Raw genomic sequence first — 9,381 nt, forward strand, 5'->3', positions numbered from 1 at the left:
TCATTCATCATGATATATAAGTATGAAATAAAACCACAACATATTTGTAATATTTTATTTTCAGTATATTTTATTACATGTACGAGTAAAGTTAACAAAAAAATCTCACTATCGGGTTTTTTAAAGTTCTTAAAAATATCTATGTTTAAGAAGTATAAATAAATACCGCATTCTGTATTGGCACTTGTTTCTAAGATGGCATTGCGCAGCGGTTCAAAACGGAGTAACACTTTTTGATCAAAATAGTTTTGGACGAATATAATACAAAATAATAGTCCTTGCCAGTATAAAGTCAAAGCAAAAACACCTGTTGCTATATTTGAGTAAACGAGTTGGTATCGAAAATTACAATTTATTTGATTACATACATCCAAGATTCTGGTACAACTTAGAACTGGGAAAAATCTTAACAATTTATAATACATGTTTTACACTTGAAAAGATACAAACTGAAAATTATACAAATTTTATTATAAATCATCACCATTGCTTCAACATAACATATCGAGTATGGAACGAGCGGCGCCTGCGCATCGGAAGACAGTTTTCTACAGTTAAGTATTAGATTCATTGTTTTTTTTCTGTACACTGAATTAAAAGTATCCTACTCCCACTAATATTATAAATGCGAAAGTTTGTGAGGATGTGTGTGTGTGTGTGTGTTTGTTTCTCTTTCACGCAAATACTACTGAACCGATAACATTGAAATTTAGCACACATATTAAGATTTGAGGGTAACTTGGATTAACACATAGGATAGTTTTTATCCCGGAAATCCCACGGGAACGGGAACTATGAGTTTTTATTTGAAAACGCGGGCGGAAATCTAGTGTAGTATAATTTACAAATCAAATTTCATACAAATCGGTGTAGTTTTTTTTTAGTAAAAGATTTACAAACATACAGCTAAACATAATTGGACAAGTCATAAAAACAATGGTAATGATTACAATAAAAACTGATGCTACATTTTAGATTTGCACAATGCTTAGATAATGTAAAAATAGGTAAAAACTGAAAACATACGCTCGCATATAAAATGCCCTAACTAATACTGAAATAAACAAGAACAACAAAATATAAAGTAACAATGGAATAAATTAACAGGATTCTATGACATCGATATCGAATTTACATCGAATTTACAGTATACAAAATTAAAATGTAACAACAATCTAAGAAACTGATAATCTGAAAATAAATATACTAAAAATCTTAAATGTGGATATCTCTCATTCCGATTACAAAATTATTAATAAAAAATAATAGTACCATATAAAACGAACACGATCAGCATAACAAACATATAACAGCACATATTTTCAATCTAAATATCTTGGGATCATTCATTCTATGTAGCTTATTATACTGAATAAGAAGCATTGAGTTACTATGTATTACGTACTAGAGAGGACATCGTGTAGTAGCGATATTTGTAACACAAGTTAGAGCCAATCGTCTCAAACTAATTTTTGTTATATTGATTGATTGGTTTTAATTGATAGGTTTATTCATATTTTTTTAATAAGTTAACCACCGAGCGGCCAGATTCGACGGCGACACAATAGATTTTCTATTGTCTATGTTATTTCTCAGGGTCTAAAGATTATCTGTGCCAAATTTCATCAAAATTGGTCCAGTAGTTTATGCGTGAAAACCATACATTCAGACATACATACAAACCTTTCCTCTTTATAATATGTATTAGTATTAACTATTAATTATAAGTAACTAGCGACCCGCCCCGGCTTCGCACGGGTGCAATGCTGATACTAAATACACTACAGAAAAACTTTTAACGTTGTATATAAAAACATAGCGGCCCGGCCGGCCGGTACCGCTGCAAACGGTACGTCCCGCAATTTTTAAATCTGTAATATCTTCGAAAATATTCACTTAAATCATACGGTGTAAAGGGCCATATAGATCTATATTAAATGAACAATGTATTCAATGTATTTAATTGGTTATGGATTAATGCCGTATTGGTTTAAATCGCTTCGAAAATTAGCCATTATTTGACGTAAAAAGTAAATGACAAAAAAAAGTTATTGTGGGTAATCCATAAGAGATAGACATATGCCATCGCGGACTTTTCTGTAGACCTTTTCAATGTGTACAATACTTAGTACATTATTTTGATAAAACTCGTAGGGTTCAGCTTGCGTTTGCAATGTAAGCGGAAAAAATGTAATTATTTACGACATCACATTAGAAACCTCAAAAATAACAGTACTTCTCCACTATTTAATGGATGTTATTATACATATAAACCTTCCTCTTGAATCACTCTATCTATTAAAAAAAACCGCATCAAAATCCGTTGTGTAGTTTCAAAGATTTGCGACTTTGTTTTATACTATGTAGTGATAAGATGCAGAATATGTATCTACAAAGTGTATGACTCATTAGCCGCCACTCGCCACCGCGCTTGTCGCACAGATTTTGTTCGTGGTGTCCTCTCTATACGTAGTAAAAATACCTCAACGATAAGAAGTAATTTTGTACAGTTAGTAAAAGCAATCTATTTAGTTTTGTTCACTTCATTCATCGTGATATATAAGTAAATCTAATATATATTATAAAGGCGAAAGTTTGTAAGGATGTATGGATGTATGGATGTTTGTTACTCTTTCACGTAAAAAACTACTGAACCGATTACAATGAAATTTAGCACACATATAGAGGGTAACTTGGATTAGCACATAGGATAGTTTTTATCCCGGAAATCCCACGGGAACGGGAACTATGCGGGTTTTCCTTTGCAAACGCGGGCGAAGCCGCGGGCGGAAATCTAGTATGAAATAAAACCACAACATATTTGTAATATTTTATTCTCAGTATATTGTATTACACGTACGAGTAAAGTTAACAAAAACATCTCACTATCGGGTTTTTTTAAAGTTCTTAAAAATATCTATGTATAAGAAGTATAAATAAATACCGCATTCTGTATTGGCACTTGTTTCTAAGATGGCATTGCGCAGCGGATCAAAACGGAGTAACACTTTTTGATCAAAATAGTTTTGGACGAATATAATACAAAATAATAGTCCTTGCCAGTATAAAGTCAAAGCAAAAACACCTGTTGCTATATTTGAGTAAACGAGTTGGTATCGAAAATTACAAATTATTTGATTACATACATCCAAGATTCTGGTACAACTTAGAACTGGGAAAAATCTTAACAGTACATGTTATAACACTTGAAAAGACACAAACTGAAAATTATACAAATTTTACTATAAATCATCACCATTGCTTCAACATAACATATCGAGTATGGAACGAGCGGCGCCTGCGCATCGGAAGACAGTTTTCTACAGTTAAGTATAAGATTCATTGTTTTTTCTATAAACCGAATTGAAAGAATGTAGTATAATTTTCAAATCAAATTTCATATAAATGGTCGTTTTTTTGTTAAAGATTTAAAAAAAAAAATGTTGTGTGGTTTTATGAAACCACGGTAAAAGTGAAACTGTTCGAACGGTTCCGAACACTGCTTTGTGTAGCGCATGTCGCGTGTCGGTCGGCTGCCGAGTAGGTATACCTACTCGGCAGCCGCGATACACGCGACATGCGCTACACAGACCAAAAAGTTTGAGACGATGTAATAAAAGTTTCACTTTAAAAAACTTACAAGCTATACATAATTGGACAAGTGATAAAAACAATGGTAATGATTACAATAAAAACTGATGCTACATTCTAGATTTACACAATGCTTAGATAATGTAAAAATAGGTAAAAACATACGCTCGCATATAAAATGCCATAACTAATACTGAAATAAACAAGAACAACAAAATATAAGTAACAATGGAATAAATTAACAAAATTCTATGACATCGATAATATCATTTACAGCATTCAAAATTAAAATGTAACAACAATCTAAGAAACTGATAATAATCTGACAATAAATATACTACAAATCTTTTAATGTGGATGTCTCATTCCGATTACAAAATTATTAAAAATAATAGTACCATATAAAACGAACATGATAAGCATAACAAACATATAACAGCACATATTTTCAATCTAAATATCTTGGGATCATTCATTCTATGTAGCTTATTATACTGAATAAGAAGCATTGAGTTACTATGTATTACGTACTAGAGAGGACATCGTGTAGTAGCGATATTTGTAACACAAGTTAGAGCCAATCGTCTCAAACTAATTTTTGTTATATTGATTGATTGGTTTTAATTGATAAGTTTATTCATATTTTTTTAATAAGTTAACCACCGAGCGGCCAGATTCGACCGCGACACAATAGATTTTCTATTGTCTATGACCTATGTTATTTCTCAGGGTCTAAAGATTATCTGTGCCAAATTTCATCAAAATTGGTCCAGTAGTTTATGCGTGAAAACCATACATACAAACCTTTCCTCTTTATAATATGTATTGCTATTAACTATAAGAGCTATTACGCACTGTCGACTGTGACTTACTATGGTTTAAATAGGGGCTTGCGCACTTAGAGCGTTTTCACATTATCCGATCCGATATCGGATATCGGACGCCGATAGCCGATATCCGATATCGGATACAATTTGCCCTTTCACATTGTCCGATAAAATCGTTCCGATATCATCATGAGTGTTGCCAGAAATTTTTAGAGAAAACTAAACTAAATTGCCAGTTGATAAAAAAAGGTGTAATTAAAAAAAATCAAATGTAAATCATAGTTGTACATGTACATTAAAAATAACTACGATAAAGAAAAACAACTTCAAAAAAGAAAAGTTAAATGTTTATTTAGACGTGCTATTTACTAAATAGTTTTGATATCGGTCATTTGTATAACATACTTATGTTAACACAATATAAATTAAATAAATTTATATCAATACCTACTACAACCAACAAACTAAATTAGTTATTAGTTTTAGTAATACCATGGACGAATATAATTTATAGTTGTCTATGGTAATACATATTAGTAAATATACCTTTCAAAATCTATTAAATGTATTTTTAGCAAGACGTACTAGTCATTTAGTCATTTTTTCACTACATACATTTATAAAAGTTCATGTAGTACCTATGATAAATTTATTAAGTGATACAATCTTTGTTCACATTTTCTTTTCTTTTTCTTATTACACTGTAATATCCTAAAATAATATTGTCACTCCTTCAAATATATTTGTAATATGATTGTTGTAATTTCCTGTAAGTAAAGATACATAAATTATTTTATTGTCATAAACAATTATTTTAGAATTAAGAGTTTTCAAACTTTGTATTCTTTGTTGTAAATTCAAAATAAAAATAAAATCGGTGTGAAATCTCCTCCTTTTTTTGAAGTCGGTTAAAAACAAAGCACTCAATGACAACAATACAATAAACAGCACAACCAACATCCGAGTAGGAGGAGGAGCGAGGTAGCATGAGATAAAATAAAGATGATAGACACTAATGTTTTCGAAGATAGATATTTGAATTTAAGAATGCAATATATTTTTGTTTACTTCAGTTCAGCCAATTGTCGTATATTTTAATACGGCAAATAAAAATACCTGCCGTATAAATAGTATTTTAAATGCCTATAAATACTTAAATGTGTATTTTCTTTATAAAAAAAGGTTTCTTTTAATAGAAAGGGTTTTAGGTTAAAAGCAAAGAATTTTTTTAAAGATTGAGCGCCCTATAAGACTGAAAATACACAAACTAGTGCTTTTTTGCTGTTGGTATACTGCCTTTTCGAAAATTGAGTTGGCAACACTGAACATTATCGTCCGATAGCCACTGGGAATATCGGTGTCGGCTCCGATATCCGATATCGGACCGGACAATGTGAAAGACAGGCACATATTTCATACATTTTACTTCCCTCCGATATCGGATATCGGCTATCGGCTTCCGATATCCGATATCGGATCGGATAATGTGAAAACGCTCTAAAGTCGTCAGTCGTCCAGGAGTAAGTCCAGTCGCCGGCGACTGGTCGACAGTGCGTAATAGCTCTTAATTATAAGTAATAAGATGCAGAATATGTATCTACAAAGTGTATGACTCATTAGCCGCCCCTCGCCACCGCGCTTGTGGCACAGATTTTGGTCGTGGTGTCAAATTCAAATTCAAATTATATTTATTTGCAAGAATGTAGTTACAAATTATAGATGTTTTTAATTACAATATTATGTGGCTAATACATTCTACCCATTGATTGGGTGTCCTCTCTATACGTAGTGAAAATACCTCAATGATAAGAAGTAACTTTGTACACTTAGTAAAAGCAATCTCTTTACTTTTGTTCACTTCATTCATCATGATAATATATAAGTATGAAATAAAACCACAACATACATATTTGTAATATTTTATTCTCAGTATATTGTATTACACGTACGAGTAAAAATAACAAAAAAATCTCACTATCGGGTTTTTTAAAGTTCTTAAAAATATCTATGTATAAGAAGTATAAATAAATACCGCATTCTGTATTGGCACTTGTTTCTAAGATGGCATTGCGTAGCGGTTCAAAACGGAGTAACACTTTTTGATCAAAATAGTTTTGGACGAATATAATACAAAATAATAGTCCTTGCCAGTATAAAGTCAAAGCAAAAACACCTGTTGCTATATTTGAGTAAACGAGTTGGTATCGAAAATTACAAATTATTTGATTACATACATCCAAGATTCTGGTACAACTTAGAATTGGGAAAAATCTTAACAATACATGTTATAACACTTGAAAAGATACAAACTGAAAATTATACAAATTTTACTATAAATCATCACCATTGCTTCAACATAACATATCGAGTATGGAACGAGCGGCGCCTGCGCATCGGAAGACAGTTTTCTACAGTTAAGTATTAGATTAATTGTTTTTTTTTTGTACACTGAATTAAAAGTATCCTACTCCCACTATTATTATAAATGCGAAAGTTTGTGAGGATGTGTGTGTGTTTGTTTCTCTTTCACGCAAATACTACTGAACCGATTACATTGAAATTTAGCACACATATTGAGGGTAACTTGGATTAACACATAGGATAGGTTTTATCCCGGAAATCCCACGGGAACGGGAACTATGAGTTTTTATTTGAAAACGCGGGCGGAAATCTAGTGTAGTATAATTTACAAATAAAATTTCATACAAATCGGTGTAGTTTTTTTTTAGTAAAAGATTTAAAAACATACAGCTATACATAATTGGACAAGTCATAAAAACAATGGTAATGATTACAATAAAAACTGATGCTACATTCTAGATTTACACAATGCTTAGATAATGTAAAAATAGGTAAAAACATACGCTCGCATATAAAATGCCCTAACTAATACTGAAATAAACAAGAACAACAAAATATATAACAGATATAATAAATGAACAGAATTCTATGACATCGATAAAAAACATTACAGCATTCAAAATTAAAATGTAACAACAATCTAAGAAACTGATAATAATCTGACAATAAATATACCTACTACAAATCTTTTAATGTGGATATCTCATTCCGATTACAAAATTATTAATAAAAATAATAGTACCATATAAAACGAACATGTTAAGCATAACAAACATATTACAGCACATATTGCAAGAATCCCATGTTAAAAATATGGAATAAACATCTAAAGCAACGAATATGGAATGCAAAAAATCCTAAATACTGACACAAAATAGACGGCTTCGATAATTAAGATAAAGGCTAAGACATCAAAACGCCGATCTAAGCTTGTAGCATATTATTTGGCATCTACCTTACATAAAGTAGGGACCCACAAATAAAAATATGAAGCTACCAGACGGCAAGATTGAGCATGACTAGCTGTAGATAAATGGCCGGACATTACAAGCTAGCGTAGCTTATATAAGTATTGGTCCGGGAGCCAGCAGCAGATTTTATGACCAAGTTCCTCTCAAGCGGTAATTAGTAAAATGCATCAAAGTATAGTATTATGAAGCCTCGTGAACGTCAGCTGGAGCTCGGTTGGGGGGAAGAGCGGTTGTAGCCTCCCGTATCAGCTGACGGTTTTTCCACCAAGATACAGCCAGCTGACATACATATTTATCCACAGTTACATATAAGCTATCATCAGGTAAATTTTTGTTTGAGAGGAAATAACGGAAAATAAATTTTTCTTTAAATTTAACTTTCATGTTCGAGACACCAGCTGACGTATAATACACCATGTTGTAACCAGCTGACTATTTTTTTTCGTTGAGATATTGGGTTAGCTACAATTTGACAAATTTTTAGCTGAGAGGAAATGAATTAATGAATGTATTTTTTTTCCTATGTGCGTGGGAGGCTACAACCGCTCACACCCCCAACCGAGCGCCAGCTGACGTTCACGAGGCTTTATAATACTATACTCTCATGCGTCTGACGAATTATCTCTTGAGAGGAAATAGTTAACCAAATTTGCACCTGGCTCCCTAACCAATAGCTTCATTTCTATGGCTGGAATATAGATAATTAAAATTGTTTCGGACGCCATACGTTACATCTTATCTGTATGACATAAAAATAACCGCCAAAATGCAACTCTATGTCAAACAGATCAGACGAACTTTGCAATAAAATTCTAAATTGTTGCGAAATATTGTAAATAAATATTTACTTTCGAGATGGCATCAAAGATATGTACGGATGTAAACTTACGGCTACTTAGTTGACTGTTTTTAATATGGAGTTATATTGTAGATAGATAGAAGGTTAAATGTTATAGCGAATATATAAAAATTCTAACGTCCTATACAAGAGGACAACTGTCGCTCTACTATCTATAGTTACGTCTACAAAGAAAAATAACAATCCTACTTTAATACTAATCGAATATCTACAACTAATACTAGGTATAAATTACGGAATTAATACATTTTCAATGTTGAAAGTCTACATATATTGTCCAGAGTCTACCAAGTCTGAACAGATTAAAAACTTAAGAATATTATAACAGATTAATAAGATAATAGTTCTGCCATGTATAAGGCTCTGTCTGAATAGATACAATAATTTTGGGAATGATAAAATGTAAAAAAGTGTACATAAACCATTACATCAATTCACATTAAAAGTAAAAGATGATTATTTTGGATAAAATTTCTTGCGAATAAATTCATTTCATTTCATTTCATTTCAAAAGATAATTTCAAATGCATAATTTGTAGCTCTTCTTTCGAATATGTTGTTATTTTTTGGGTAGAAAAAGGACCTAATTTTAATACAAATCAAGTTCTACACGCGCCTTGCTTACTTAAATTATTTGAAATTTCAAAGCTTTGTCATTCAAATCGATCGACTAAAAATATAAAATATTCAAAGTTCATTTAAAGGTTATTGACAAACAAGAGTAAAAAAATCATGAGATCCATATTAGGAATGTTTTGCTAGGGAGATTTCT

General features: G+C 31.5%; 1 long non-coding RNA gene across 1 annotated transcript in view; it reads right to left on the reverse strand.

Annotated features, from left to right (window-relative positions):
- Window positions 1-6,325: 6,325 nt before the first annotated feature.
- LOC149483637 (uncharacterized) overlaps window positions 6,326-9,381 on the reverse strand; it is a 202,574-nt gene continuing 199,518 nt past the window's right edge. The window contains exon 2 of the long non-coding RNA XR_016316512.1: window positions 6,326-7,605. This is a non-coding gene — a long non-coding RNA (uncharacterized LOC149483637). The remainder of the gene's footprint in view (window positions 7,606-9,381) is intronic.

Source organism: Colias philodice, chromosome 13 (assembly GCF_061535455.1).
Source record: "Colias philodice isolate Cphi_HAF_F1 chromosome 13, ilColPhil1 Martin Lab GWU primary, whole genome shotgun sequence".
In the NCBI taxonomy this organism is placed as follows: domain Eukaryota; kingdom Metazoa; phylum Arthropoda; class Insecta; order Lepidoptera; family Pieridae; genus Colias; species Colias philodice.